Here is a 14,933-nt window from a genome sequence, read left to right as displayed (position 1 = left end):
CAAATACTATTGATAGGGCACATAAAACTATATGTCTATCCTTTAATGTAATAAAGTGAAATAAGTCAAATGATATTAAAGTATGTGAATATAGTATATGTGATAAGTAATGTATGTGAAGCATATGATAACAAGAGATGACAATGATTTACATGTCATATGAACACAAGAGAAGTGTTATAAGCTAAGTGACATATGATTATGAAATCATATGAAAAGTGAAATGTGCATGTGAATATGTGAAATGATATAAATGATATTGCCCATGTTATGTGATATGAGAGCTAGTGGTATAGTTGGCATGCCAAGAGTCGAGGGTTACAGTGGTCCTACGAGACATAGTGGTCATTCGGGACAAATTTCAGTGCCCCTAGTGAGAATTTTACGAGTTGTGGCGATAACATTTGTGCACAACCTCAATGCACTCACATATCCTTATTTTTCACAAGTGTACCATAGGCTAATTAAAGAGATAACACAAATATAATATATGTGATGTATATGTTTTTGATAATATGAAATGTTACAGGAATTATATGATGATGTGTATATTGTTTGGTTAAGAATGTTAGATACAAGAGCATATGACTAAGGGATTAAGGATAATGCTAAGAAGGTAAATGATGATATATGTTTCTATATGATATGATAGTATTAATTATTTATGCATTGATATGAGTAGAGTAATGTTACATGTTTTTATGCCTCACTAAGTCATCGACTTAGCGTGTGATGGTTTTACACGTAGGTTTGGAAAGCGAAAAAGAGAAGTAAAGAGGAACAAGACAGGTCAGTTCTTCTTACCGAAGATTAGATTAGAAATGTAGTTGAATTACACGTATTTGGTTATATAGAATTTAGTTGGCATGTAATATAAACGATTTGAATTTGATATGCTCTGAACAAGTTTTGTAATGTTTAAACTTATTTTTGTAAATGGTAAATGTTGAAAACATTTTTGATGTTTCGATATAACAAATTAAGTTTAATGAATTTTAAGATTTTACAAATGATTTTCTGAGTATATTCGATTTAATTACTCGAATAACAAATTATTACTCCAAGTCTTTCAAGATCAATTTCAAACCTTACTAAATGTGTAAAATTGTGTTTTATACTTAAACTATTTTTGAAACAATTTTCACAAAGTATTTTGAACCAAAATCAAGCCTAAAATAAATTTTTCAAATGGATGCACCGATGCACCAATCCATGCATCGATGCACCAATGAATAAATTGAACATCGAATGCATTTTATGCATCGATGCACATGCCATGCATCGATGCACTCAGGTTTTAATGAAAACATCGAATGCATTTGATGCATCGATGCACAATCCATGCATCGATGCACTCAGACTATTTTGAAACATCGAATGCACTTCATGCATCGATGCACTCTTAGTGCACTGATGCACTAAGGGTCCAACGGTCAAAATATTTGAATTTTACACTTGATGCACCGATGCACCTTGTGTATGCATCGATGCACTGACGCTCCCAACTGATTTTATTAATTGTTTTCATACTTAAACGACTCTATTGACTCCACTAATCATCCCCAACTTTCAGAATCGTTTGAAGGAGTATTTAAACAAGTTTAGAAGCCATTGATCAACAACAATAAATAACAAGAATCAAGAATTAAGAGAGAATCAAAGAGAAAGCATCAAACCTCAAGTTTGAGCAATTCAAAGTCTATTTTTCATTCAATATTCATTTTGCTTTCAAGAACACTACTTGTACTCAATTGTATTCATTTTTAGTGTTCTTTTCTTTGTTCTAGAATTGTGCAAACAATCTACCTTGTGAGGATTTCTTTGTAAGTTTGCAAATTTGTAATCTTCTCTTTGAGAAAGAGTGTTCTCAAGAATTGGAGTATATTCTTGAGGGAGTTGTAAGGTTATCTCTTTGGCCTCAAAAGAAAGAACAAATTAGTGAATTTGTTGGAAAATCCTTAGTGTGGATAGCTAAGGTAGTGGACGTAGACTTTGGTTGAGAAAGTCGAACCACTTTAAATCGCTGTGCAAATCTTTTCAATTTTCTGCAAAAGCTTCCACCAAAATTTTTAATTGTCAATTCACCCCCCTCTTGGCCGATTCCATCAATCGATTAACTCAACAGTAAATGTATAGAGATGAACGTTTTAAATTTTAAGAGTTTATATATGTTTTACGGAAGTACTGTAGCAGTATTGTAGCAGGGTATCGGTTCCCTGTAGCAGGGGAATCGGTTCCCCTATGACAATCTGGAAAATTTTAACATTCGAATACTTTTCACGGTACTGTTCATATTATCGTTCATTATTGTTCATATCGTATTTTACTGTTCATAAATACATTTTTCCCTCAAAAATTTTATAACAAACATAATTCAACAATATATAATCGTATTTTCTTAATATGAGTTCAAATGTTCTGTTATTTTGTAAGAATAAAGGTTTTGAAATGTCAATGTGACATCTCGAATTCGTATCCGGGTCGGATACGAGTTGGGGTGTTACAATTACAAAACCCTCTTAAATCATAAATGAGAGTTTTCAAGGAGTGAAACAATGGGTGGTGGAGCAAACCACCAACTAAATAAACAAATATACTATGTTGAATACATATACTAATATCTAGCATATTATAGTGTATAAATATTTCAATTTTTTAAAAAAACCCTCAAAATGGAAAAAAAAACTCGCGAGTCTAAAATTTTCAAACTCGACTCGAACTCAAAATCATGAAATGAAACTCGTAAAACTTGAAAAAACTCGAAACGGAAAAAAAAGCTTAAACTTAACTCGATTAAAGCCAGTGGTGGAACTTGGTGATAAAGTTGGGGGGCCAATGTAAAATTTTAAAAATTTCAGAGGTTAAAATTAAGATATTTAATTTTTTTAAGGTTTTTGTTTACATTTTTTCCAAAAAAAATTTAAGGTCTAACTAAATTTTTTTAAATTTTGAGAGTTAATGAGAATTTTTAGAAATTATGGGAGGGGGTTTAATCAAGAATATTAAAAAAATTAAAGTTTCACATGTATTTTTTTTTAAATTTTGGGGGTCCAAATTTAATTTTTTGAAAACTTTAAGGGTCTACATTGTAATTTTATAAATTGGGGGGCATGACCCTCACTAGTCCCTCTTACCTTCCGCCACTGATTAAAGCTCAAATTCAAACTCGAATCTGAATTTTAAATACATGAAAATCTTATACTATTTTTTTAAATGAACACATAAATGTTAATATTATTAATAATTTGTTTTTTAAAAATAAAATCTTAATATATTATATTTTCGAATTGCTCGCGAGCTTTTCGAGTTGAGTATCAAATAGCTCGTTTCGACTCGTTAAGAATTTGAGTCGAACACAAACTCGAATCAAATTCATTCGAATCGAGTATTTATCAAAATTTTAACCGAATTGATTTTGAATAGTTTACGATCTGTCTGGTGTCATTTAGTTTATCCAATATGAAAATGCCAGTTGAAACATGAGTCATTATTAGCAGTTATCCAGCATGTTATTGTAAGAGATACTTGAGGATTATGTCTCAGATTCAATGCTCAAAGCTGTCAGTCCATGGGATGTGATCTAACTTAAAATACTAATCTACTCATACACAAAACTAATCAACAAGTTAAAAAAATAAAACCCTTTTACCAGCTTATTATATAAAATTAAACATTTATTTGTTTATTTACTCTGCAAACCCTATGTTCCATTGCATGTTCAGTTTACTTAGTGTACCAAATTGTAAAACTTGCTATTTGTTTATTCCTTATCATAGGAATAAATTTCATTTTCTCCGTTTAATTCCTCAATTTTATGTTTTATTCAATTTAATTATCCAGTTGCAACTCTTCATAATTTGTTTTCTCTCGTTGTTTTATATTCTCATCAATATTTTATTCTCGAATTTTTCCTTAAAATAATATCATATATATATCACATGATTTTAAATAATAATTTAAAATTTATAACTCACATTAAAAATAATCTATCTTTTTACTCTGATCTCAAATCTCAAACCCTAAATCATAAAACTCATCTCTCAAATCCTAGACCCTAAACTCTAAACCATAAACTCTAAATTATAAACCTTAAATCCTAATCATAAAAAGAAAAAATATTATTTCACCGTGAGTTAAAAAATATTTATTTATGGGTTATAAATTTTAATTAAATTTAAATCATTTATTTATTTAAATTCAATGATTATAAACTAATGTAAAACTTATTAGTTTTATATAGTGTAAGTGGATTCTAACCTTATATATAACTAGAGATAATTGTTTAATTAGAACCAATAATATCATAATATTATAAATAATTATAATTAAATTTAAATAAAAACTAAAATAATTGAATGAATATATTTGATTCTAGTTGATTTGATTAAAAAATTTAAAATAAAATTTAAATAATTACATAATACTTTTTTATTATATAAAATTTTTATTCAACCTAATCAAATATTTTTTTATTAAGTTAAAGTAATTATAAAGTAGTATTTATTTTAAATATTTTCAATTATTTGATAATGAACGTTTAATCATTATGTTACACGTACTGGTGCTCAAACACGTGACCTCTAATAACAATGATTCCCTTAAATACTGAAATAAATTGGTTCGTGCTTAAACTAATCAAATATTTACCCGGACTAAATGTTATTTAGTATATATAATATGTACATTTGCATATATAAAAATATATAAATAATTATGAACTGTTGAACAACCCCCATCTTACTTCGATGTCTTCTAAGTTAAAAACCAAAACACTTGGTGATTGCATAAAACCCGTCCCCTCCATCTCCTTCTAAAACTGCCCTTACGACGACGAGGACGACACAACAATGTTTCAAGAACGACAAGGCGGCGGCGGCGGCGCACCCCACGGCGTAATACTAGCCGTGGTCGTATTTATCGTGGTGTTAGCGCCGTTCCTAACCGGTGACCAAGGTGAAGCCATAACCGAAGCCATTTCAGAGCTACTGAGTCCACTTGGTCTTCTCCTCTTGCCCATCCCTCCTCCTCCTCGCAATCCAGTTCCTTTCCTCTGACCGTGGCTCCGTCGCCTCCGCCGTATTCTCCACCGGAGAACCAGACTCCATCCACCGTCTCAGTGGCTCCCCTGTAGGCGTCGGCCTGTTTCTTCTCCTCGTCTTGTTCTTACTTTACTCTCGCGTTTCCATCTTCGGCGGCGGTGGCGATGATTCTGAGGATTGAGAAGTTCAACATCACAATTCAGAGGCTTTTTGCATGTTATCCGTTCGACGCCGTCGAGGACCGGATTCCGGGGATCAAACGTCTCGTCGCCGGTGATTATTATTCCGTACCGTCGAGAAGGCTTTTTTTATATACAGTATACGAAGTACGTAGAATTTTTGCTTTTTTTTTTGGTGATTTTACGAGAATAACCAAATGATCAAAGGGTGTATGTCTACTTATCATGGTGTATTCTGGGGCATTTTTTTCAATTACAAATGAAACATCGTCTTTTGAACAACTGTCGGTTAAGAACGGTAGCTGTGGTGGTTGTCTCGGCGGTTGGTACGTTGGTGCAGCGATAGCTCAGTCTCAACTCTTTTATTGTCGTTTTACACCCTTTAGCTACTGACTTATTCACAGAGGCACGTGGGCACGTGCTAGCCTTCATTTCAATAAGAATAATATTAATTTTAAAATATTTAAGTAAATCCTTAGACAATTTTTATTTATTCTAATAATTTGTGTAATTAATTAATTATTAAGTACATGTGACGTCTTTGAGAAATTAATTAATTTTTTCTTTAAATGTTTTGTCTGATCAATTATATAATTATTTGGTCTATTGATTGAATAATTTAAATCACATATTATACATATTTATTATAATGATAATTTTTTAATTTAATTTGCTTTATTCACAATTTATAATTGAAATTTTAAACATAATTTAAGTAATACAAAGTCATATTAAGTTATACTAATTTTAATAGAAATTTCCACAAACTTAAGTTTAAATATTAATGTATTTTTCTATTTAAAAGGGTAAAGTACACAAATGGTCATTCGTCTACAGATTATTTGTAACACTCATAACCCGTATACATCTCAAAATATAAGTTAAAGATGTCACATCAACTTTACAAACATTCACTGATTATAAATACTTAAAATTTTGTTCCATTATAAAATATTCATCCATTAACTTTACAATTATTCCATTAATCATGTAAAATCATAAAATAATAATTATCATATAAATCAAGCTTAATTATAGGCAGAAGTTTAGTAGTTCAATAGTAAATAATACTGCTTAAAAATTGTCTAATTTTAAAATATTTATTTGTTCTCGTAAAATATAATTTTTATATAAAATATAAAATTTCGATTCATATTTATAACCCTAATAATATATCTTAGACATTTCTTATTCGTATACATGTCATCTAGAAAATTTAAAATAGTAGGATATCATTATTGATACATGTAGTTGTTCTTTGTTGATTGATGCCAACTCGACTCCTTATTTCACTTTCCCTTCTTTACTTACGCGTGAAAATCATCACACGCTAAGTATTTACTTAGTGAGACATTATAAACAAACGAAGGTGACATAAAATATTAAACAACTTAACAACATCATAACATTATTTTTATTTATATAAAACTTAACTTAAAATATCATAACAATTCAAAACATTAAACTTAAATTCAAATAAAATCATTAAATATCCAAAACGATTTATTCAAGCCGTCTTTCCTCATCAGAGACATGAAAATCATCTTCTCATGATTTTTTCAAAAACCATGATAATCAATAATAAACATAACAATCATGTCATACTCTATTTCATTCAAATATTTTTCAGAACTTTCTTATTTTATTTTCATTTTCCAATTTGATATTCATTTATATATTCATTTTCATATTCCATGTTCATAATAAAATATTTTCACATTTCAAAATTTATTTTTCTGAATCAGAACTTATTTTCAGATTCATAACTTATTTTCAGGCTCATAGCTTACTGTCAGATTCATAGCTTATTTTCAAATTCATAGCCCAATGCATATTTATGAGAATGCAAGGTGATAACTCCATAAAAAGACTACATTTTGGGTCTTTTTACTTAAGTTATTGATTATCTAAAAGCTACTATCACAGCATATAGTTGCATTTAGGACATTTATTGCATGTGGTGGAAAAGTTTTGCCTCAGCTACTTTTTCTTTATAAAACTGGTGATACTGATGAGAGGAGTTGTGTGTTGGTTGTGATGATGCATGTGATAGAAAATGATCGAGGAGGAAATTATTTGCTCAAATTTTGTGCGAGGGAAAAGGAACTAAAGATGATGACCATTAGGAATAATTGTTTTTATCGCGACAAGTTTTATCTTGCAAGTTTGACGCAGTACGAGACAAAATTGTTGACGTCACGTGTCCAGCTGTCCATTGCACCTCACGTGAACCTCTACTCCTACCAAGGATTCGACACCACTGCTAGTTGTCATATTATTCACGAATGGACAGGAATTCAAGGGTTGTTGGGAAATTTTCAAGGGCACTAAACACTAGAAATTCCCCGCTATAAATAGCACATTATGCCCACCATTTTATAGATCCCCACTCTCACCTACCTTAAAGCTTTGGAAAAGGCGGCTAGAGCAACTTCTCCATCGTTCCCCTCTCGGCCTTCCTTGGTGTTCTTCATAGTTGAGCTTCGTTGGAGTAGTGGCTAGGCCCTCGAGAGAGGCTAGCGCGCTAGAGCAGTCTTGGTGATAGTCTGATGTCACGACAAAGCTCTATTTTTGGGAGTTTCATTCTCCATGTTCTTTATTTCTTATCTTTAAGGGATTGTACTTAATGAATATTTTGGGATGATTTTAGCCACACCATGAATTGTTTTATATGGTGTTGAAAATGTTTTGATGATACTTTATTTTATGTTTGATGGATGATAAGTATATTTATGTTTATTGTTGTTTTATTCAATGTTTTAATCTTATGCCTTAGCACTGTAAGAGCTTCTGAGAGATTGTCTGGTGCCTTGACATAATATTCCTAGTGTTTGTAAGTGTAACATCCCCAACCCGTATCCGACCCGAATACGAGTCTGAGGTATCACATTGACTTTTCAAACTTTGACTCTTGACCAAATTCAAGGAAAATTTAAAACTTTCATTAACATAAAAGCGGTTTATTTACATGAAATGACCAAAACAACCAAAATTGATCAGAGCATTCATAACTGACACTTTTCTTACATGCTAACAATATATACGACAAAATACATACTTTATCAGTTACTCCTGATCTGATCTTCTGGCAGTGCTGTTGTTCTTGCTACTCTTAATTATGTTCTTCCCGATTCTTGGTACCTACGTGTAAATCACTTACACGCTAAGTCATGGACTTAGTGAGGCAATAAATAAACATGTAAATATACCAATGCGTTCATGAACATGCATTCTTTCAATATGATCATGACAACTTTATTTGCATGCATCTATTTCACTATAATATATATGATGATGATATCATGTACACATAAAACATATATTCTCATGCTAATTTCACTTTAATTTATCTTTGGATTGCCCATGTACATTATTGAGAACAAAGGTATGCGAGTACATAGAGGTTGTGCACTATGCTATCACCACAACTCGTATAATTCCCTCAAGGGGCACTGAATATTTGTCCCGAAAGACCACTGATAGTTCCGAAGAACCACTATGTCCCGAAGGACCACTGATAATCCCTCGACTCTTGGCATGCCAATTATATCTACAACTCTCATATTAAATAATATGAGATTAATTATAAATACATTTATCATTTCATCTCTTTCATCATTGTCCATATAACCACATAAGTCACTTTATCTGATCATTTCCATTATTTCACATATCTGGAAGAATTCTCTGATAATAACATTCATTCATATAATTTCATGTTAATCATGAATGAAGAATGCATGGAATCACTATAACATTAACATATATATATATATATATATGCATGTACATGAATATGGAATCATAAATTCAATGATAAGAGATAGACTTATCGCAAGTCTTATCTCAATTCCATTTCATCTAAGATATGCACTCACCTTAGACTTGCTTTGACTCGATTCTAATCCTTCGATTGTTCCAGAACGAGATTACGTTCTAAATCTACATAGTAGTACATTGATACATATCAATATACTAATTGATATATTCTAAACTACCACTCCTTAGGCTAAAAAGAAAGTTATTTTTATATTTTAATGAAGGTATGCATCGATGCACTACACCATGTATTGATGCATCCCTTGACGGGTGCATCGATGCACTATCTATGCATCAGTGCATAATTCCCATTCGATGTTTGTATTTTAAGCAGGTGCATCGATGCACTCCTTATGCATCGATGCACTCCCTATGCATTGATGCACTAATTGCATTCGATGTTCATTTATTTGAGAGTGCATCGATACACATTGAATGTGCATCAATGCACACAACCCAGAAATGACACTTTGAGCACGAAAATCCCTTCCTGTTCCTCTCAACTCTTCATATATCACCCCTTTTTATATTCTTAACTCTTATACACCTATTTTAGCTAATTAATACTCATTAAATATCTTTTAACCTTTAAAATCCATTTCTCCCCATATAATTTAAGAATTTCACTCAAATTCCCACATGTTCTAAATCTGATTCTAACACTTCATATTTCTTAATCAAGTTGGCGGCAAGTCAAATTCAACTTTCAATTCTCATTATGAGCTTTATTTCGAAATTTCATTCAAGAACTCTAAATCTTTAATTCTTCTTGCATCATTCATCTTGTTGTTTTAAAGTAAATTAAGCTTTCCTTAAGCTTAATTAGCATCTCAGGAGCAAAACCAAACTTAAATCTCAACTAATAAACAACTAATAAGAATTCTTACCTTTGCCTTGGCTCATACGCACAAAGAAGAAAGGAGGAGAAGAGTTGTCTGAAAGCTTGGATATTTGCTTCCTCACATACACGTGGCCTCCATATATATATATAACCAAATAATTATTTTCCTTACAAATGACCATTTTGTCCTTCTATTCTTTCTTCCTTGCAAATTAATCCTATACCAAATTACAATACTATTCAATTATTCTGCTTTAGTCACCAAATTCTGAAGTTTTACAATTTAGTCACTAACCCGTATTTTGGGATGTTACAAATCTCTCCCCCTTAAGAAAATTCATCCTCGAATATTCATTACGCGAAGAGGTGTGGGTACTGAATCTTCATGTCCTCTTCACGTTCCCACGTCGCTTTTTCCACCTTGTGATTTCTCCACAAGACTTTAACTAATGGAATAGTCTTGTTTCTTAGTTGCTTAATTTCGTGAGCTAAGATTTTAACCGGTGCCTCTTCATAAGTCAAATCCAGTTGAACCTCGATCTATTCTGGAGTCACAATATGGGAAGGATCAGATCGATACTTCCGAAGCATTGAGACATGAAAGACATTGTGAATTTTCTCCATTTCAAGTGGCAACGCCAGCTGATATGCCACAGGTCCAACTCTCTTTACGATCTCATATGGTCCGATAAATCTAGGACTAAGTTTTCCCTTACGTCTAAACCTTAAAACTTTCTTCCATAGAGACACTTTGAGAAACACTTTATCTCTAACTTGATATTATATCTCTTTTCTCTTTAAATCTGCGTATGATTTATGTCTATCAGCCGCTGCTTTAAGATTACTTTAAATTACTTGGACCTTTTCTTCCACTTCCTGGATCAAATCAGGACCAAGAATTTCTTTATCTTTAAGCTCGAACCAATTTAGGGGCGTACGATATCTTCTTCCATAAAGAGCTTCATAGGGAGCCATTTTGATGCTCAATTGATAAATATTGGTGTATGCGAATTCAGAAAGTGGCAAGTACTTTTCTCATGATCCTTTGAACTCGATAACATAAGCTCTCAACATATCTTCCAAAATTTGGATTGTTCTCTCCGATTGCCCATCGGTTTGAGGATGAAACGATGTACTGAAATTCAACCGGGTCCCCAACGCTTTATGTAATGATTTCCAAAATCGTGAAGTAAATCTAGGATCTCGATCCGAAACAATAGAAACAGGTACTCCATGTAGACGTATAAACTCCCTAATGTACAACTCTGCATACTTGTCCATGGTAAAGTCAACTCGTACCGGAATAAAATGAGCTGACTTAGTCAATTTATCTATAATCACCCATATAGAATCTATTTTATTCGGAGTCAAAGGTAACCTCGTTACAAAATCCATTGTTACATTCTCCCATTTCCACTAAGGAATAGACATTGGTTGCAATAATCCTGACGGAACCTAATGTTCAACTTTAACTTGCTGATACGTCAAACATTTGGATACGAATTCCGTAATGTCTCTCTCCATTCCAGGCCACCAATATCGACTTTTGAGATCCATATACATTTTGTTTCCTCCCGGATGTATAGTCAATAGATTACAATGAGCTTCTATTAACAAGTCTTTCTTCAATTCATCATCATCTGGGATCACTAGGCTCCCTTGATAATATAGGTTCCCATCAGCTTTCATTTCATAATCGGTAACCTCTCCATCCCTTAACTACTGTAACTTCTTTAAACACTTTTCATCTCCAGCTTGTAATTCTTTAATTCGATCTAGCCATGATGGGTTGAGAGTCAATTCCGCACATACAACACCGTCTCCTCTTAACGATAGTCTGGCATCCAAAGCTCGTAAGGCTGCAAACGTCTTTCGGCTTAAGGCATCCACTACCACATTCGTTTTCCCTGGATGGAAATCGATCACTACATCATAATCCTTTAAGAACTCCACCCATCTTCTCTGTCTTAAATTTAACTCCTTTTAGGTCATCAAATATTTCAAACTCTTATGATCTGTATACAAATAGCATCGTTCACTATACAAGTAGTGACGCCAGATCTTAAGAGCGAACACTATCGCAACCATCTCTAGATCATGCATTGGATAATTCTTCTCATGAGGTTTTAGTTACCTCGAAGCATAGGCCACCACTTTGCCTTCTTTCATTAACACGCATCCCAATACGTTATGAGACGCATCACTGTATATTACATAATTCTTGCCAGATTCAGGTTGAATCAATACTGGAGCTTCTGTTAAAATCCTCTTTAGCTTTTCAAAACTCTCATGGCACTCTAGAGTCCAAGCAAATTTTACTTCTTTCCTCAATAACTTGGTTAGGGGTAATGCTATTATCGAAAAGTTTTTAACAAACTTTCGGTAATAACCAGCTAACCCCAGAAAACTCCGGACTTCTGACACATTCTTTGGAACTTTCCACTCTAAAATGGCTTTAATCTTTTGGGGATCCACTCGAATTCCTTCCGCAACAATCACATGTCCAAGGAACGTCACTTCCTTCAACCAGAATTCACATTTGGAGAGTTTGACATAAAGCTTCTTTTCTCTCAAAGTCTGTAAAATGATCTTCAAATGCGAACTATGCTCTTCTTCTGACTTTGAATACACAAAAATATCGTCAATGAATACCATAATGAATCGATCCAAATAGGGTTGAAATATTCGGTTCATGAGATCCATGAAAGCAGCTGGAGCATTTGTAACTCCAAACGACATTACGATAAACTCATAGTGATCATATCTCGTTCTGAATGTTGTCTTTGGAATATCCTTGTCTTGAATCTTCAATTGATGACAACAAGAACGTAAATCAATTTTTGAAAACACTGAAGCTCCCTTTAACTGATCAAATAAATCGTCAATTCGAGGGAGTGGATACTTGTTCTTGATGATCACTTTATTAAGTTGCCTGTAATCAATGCAAAGACGCATGGATCCATCCTTCTTTTTAACAAACAAAACTGGAGCTTCCCATTGTGAGACACTTGGTCTGATAAACCCTTTGTCCTATAATTCTTGTAATTGAATCTTTAATTCTTGTAATTCTTTTAGGGCCATTTTGTATGGTGACATGGCAATAGGTAAAGTCCCCAGCATGACTTCAATCTGAAATTCAACTTCTCTGTCTGGAGGCAAACCCGGTAACTCTGCAGGAAAAACGTCAAAAAACTCTCTGACTATAGGAATTTCTTTAATTCCCTTCTCTTTTGCTCTCACATCCAGCACACTTGCAATAAACCCTTGATATCCTTGTAGTAATAACTTCTTTACCGACATCACTGATATTACATTAGCCAATGGGTTCCATCCTTCACTAAATACAATAACTTCTATACATTCTGAACTTCTCAACGTTACTCTTTTCAGTCTACAGTTAACATTAGCATAGTAATCATGTAACCAGTTCATTCCCAGTATCACCTCGAATTCGTCAAAAGGTAATTCCATCATATTAGCAGGGAATTCAATTCTCTGGATCCATATGGGACACCCTCGACACACCATATTTACTCGAGCACTGCGTCCTAACGGATTAGTCTCTATTACCTCACTTCTAGTAGATTCTAACGAAATATTCAATTATTTCACTAACTTGCTGCAAATATAAGAATATATAGACCCCAAATCAATCAATACAAATACATTCTTGTCATATAGTTGGAAGATACCTGCTATTATCTCTGGGTCATCTCTATCCTAGCTAGTCTTGAGATTATATACACGAGCTGTAGAACGTATTTCTTGCGGAGTTGATGACTCTGATTGACTTCTTTCTCTACCTCTATCTCTTCCCCTCGGAATAACTGAGGCAGACTTCTCTGGCTGTACCGATTCACCAGCTATCATAGGATAATCCTGAATAAAATGTTCGGTGTCCCCACATTTAAAACATGCTCCAGAAATCATTCTACATATCCCCGAGTGATTCGTTTCACAATGTGGACATTGTATGACTTGGCTCGGGTTAGATCTTCCGGCTCTGGATCCCACTGACTGAGTTTGTCGTCCCCTCATTGGATTTCGTCCCCTCGCGGAGGATGCCACTGACTCTGATCTGGACTGAGGTCGAGGACCAGCATCTCGGCCCCTTTTTAATGGTGTCAAACTCGACGATGCACCTATTTTTTTATGTCTGAGCCCGAGAATCTTTGAACCTTTCATTCTGAGCTCTTTCTAGAGATTTAGCACGGTTCACCACTTCTTGAAACGAGGATAGATTTAACACAATTAACATTTCCTTCAGTCTTGGACGTAAACCTTCCACGAACCAATCACAAACATCATTTTTTGTAGGAATAAGCTCTGCAGCAAAGCGACTCAACTTGTTGAATTCACACTTGTATTCATAAACTGTACGGTTCCATTGCTTCAGGTTTATGAACTCTTGCTTCATTTGTCGGATGAACTGATATCCGATGTATTTATGCTTGAACTCTTCTAAAAATAAAGACCAAGTTACTTGATCACCGAACATTCTCAATGTAACGTTGGTCCACCAAATCCTTGTTTGCCCTCTCAGCAAGGAAACCACTCCATCTAGCTTATCAGCATTGGAAATATGAAGTCCCTCAAGCATGATTTTCACGTCATTAAGCCAAAGGTCCGCAGTAACATGACCTTCTTCGGCTTCACCTCTATACTATGGTGCTCCTAAACTCTTAAACTCCTTTACAATATTCATTCTTAGAGTTAAACTAACAGAAGGTTGAAAACGCACCAATACCACGTTCAGTGTTCTAAAGAACACATATTGATCACTTACAAACACTCTAGAGGGTGCCTGATCTTCACTCTGCCTGGCCAAGGTAGGTGAATTACTGCTTTCAGCGGGCCTATCGTCTCCCGCTTCACTTTTAGAGCTACCATGTCCGGACATCTATAAAATATACCCATATCATTCTATCAGTAAAACATCATACTTACTATTATATCATATCAGAAGTTTTCACTATTTTGTTGGCATGTATACTTTATAGGACACTCTAGACTGCGATTTATGATGAGAATTGACTAAACAGTAGCTTTGATACC

The 14,933-nt window shown here is 33.6% G+C and overlaps 1 pseudogene; it reads left to right on the top strand.

Moving 5' to 3' along the window:
- Positions 1 to 4,784: 4,784 nt before the first annotated feature.
- LOC120213596 lies at positions 4,785 to 5,475 on the top strand (annotated as a pseudogene).
- Positions 5,476 to 14,933: the final 9,458 nt, after the last annotated feature.

This window comes from Hibiscus syriacus, unplaced genomic scaffold, assembly GCF_006381635.1.
Source record: "Hibiscus syriacus cultivar Baekdansim isolate YM2019G1 unplaced genomic scaffold, ASM638163v2 tig00110044_pilon, whole genome shotgun sequence".
Lineage (NCBI taxonomy): Eukaryota > Viridiplantae > Streptophyta > Magnoliopsida > Malvales > Malvaceae > Hibiscus > Hibiscus syriacus.
This window is presented reverse-complemented; position numbering and strand designations above follow the sequence as displayed.